Source organism: Arachis stenosperma, chromosome 1 (genome assembly GCF_014773155.1).
Source record: "Arachis stenosperma cultivar V10309 chromosome 1, arast.V10309.gnm1.PFL2, whole genome shotgun sequence".
NCBI classification, from domain to species: Eukaryota; Viridiplantae; Streptophyta; class Magnoliopsida; order Fabales; family Fabaceae; genus Arachis; species Arachis stenosperma.
In genome coordinates, this window is record NC_080377.1 from 95,369,255 (window position 1) to 95,371,068 (window position 1,814).

Below are 1,814 nucleotides of genomic sequence, written 5' to 3' on the forward strand. Positions count from 1 at the left end.
GTACCTAATAAAACATAAAATAACAATAAAATAAAATAAAAATTAGATAACTAAAAATTGGGTTGCCTCCCAACAAGCGCTCTTTTAATGTCATTAGCTTGACAGTGGGCTCTCATGGAGCCACAAAGGTGATCAGGTCAATGTTGTAAAACTCCCAACACCAAACTTAGAGTTTGGATCTGGGGTCTTAACACCAAACTTAGTGTTTGGTTGTGGCCTCCCAACACCAAACTTAGAGTTTGACTGTGGGGGCTCTGTTTGACTCTGTACTGAGAGAAGCTCTTCATGCTTACTCTCTTTTGTCACAGAGGGATGGCCATGTGCCTTAAACACAAGGTAGTCCCCATTCAATTGAAGGACTAATTCACCTCTGTTAACATCTATCACAGCTCCTACTGTGGCTAGGAAAGGTCTTCCAAGGATGATGCACTCATCCTCTTCCTTCCTAGTGTCTAAGATTATGAAATCAGCAGGGATGTAAAGGCCTTCAACCTTTACTAACACGTCCTCTACTAATCCATAAGCTTGTCTTAATGACTTGTCTGCCAATTGTAATGAGAACAAGGCAGGTTGTACCTCAATGATCCCCAGCTTCTCCATTACAGAGAGTGGCATAAGATTTATCCCTGACCCCAGATCACATAGAGCTTTTTCAAAGGTCATGGTGCCTATGGTACAAGGTATTAAGAACTTGCCAGGATCTTGTCTCTTTTGAGGTAAAATTTGCTGAATCCAGGTATCTATTTCACTAATGAGCAAGGGAGGTTCACTTTCCCAAGTCTCATTACCAAACAACTTGGCATTCAGCTTCATGATAGCTCCTAAATATTGAGCAACTTGCTCTCCAGTCACATCTTCATCCTCTTCAGAGGAAGAATAGTCCTCAGAGGAAGAAAAGTCTCTACACATGAAAGCTTCAATGCTCAGCCCAAGCACACACCAAGTGGGCCCGGAAGTGGATTTTTACGTCATTTACTCATTTTTGTAAACCCTAAGTTACTAGTTATCTACAAATAGAACCTTTTGCTATTGTAATTTCATCTTGGTTCTTCTGGTTCCCTCTCTGGGGCCGAAGCCAATGATCACTATTATCACTTATGTATTTTCAATGGTGGAGTTTCTACACACCATAGATTAAGGTGTGGAGCTCTGCTGTACCTCGAGTATCAATGCAATTACTATTGTTCTTCTATTCAATTCGGCTTATTCTTGTTCTAAGATATCACTTGTTCCTCAACTTGATGAATGTGATGATCCGTGACACTCATCATCATTCTCACCTATGAACGTGTGCCTGACAACCACCTCCATTCTACCTTAGATTGAGTGGATATCTCTTGGATCCCTTAATCAGAATCATCGTGGTATAAGCGAGAATTGATGGCGGCATTCAAGAGAATCCGGAAGGTCTAAACCTTGTCTGTGGTATTCTAAGTAGGATTCAAGGATTGAATGACTGTGATGAGCTTCAAACTCGCGATGGTGGGGCGTTAGTGACAAACGCAAAAGAATCACTGGATTCTATTCTGACATGATCGAGAACCGACAGCTGAATTGCCGTGCTGTGACAGAGCGCGTTGAACATTTTCACTGAGAGGACGGGACTGTAGCCATTGACAACGGTGATGCCCAACATACAGCTTGCCATGGAAAGGAGTAAGAAGGATTGGATGAAGACAGTAGGAAAGCAGAGAGACGGAAGGGACAAAGCATCTCCATATGCTTATCTGAAATTCTCACCAATGAATTGCATAAGTATCTCTATCCTTATTTTATGTTTTATTCATAAATCATCTATAACCATTTGAATCCGC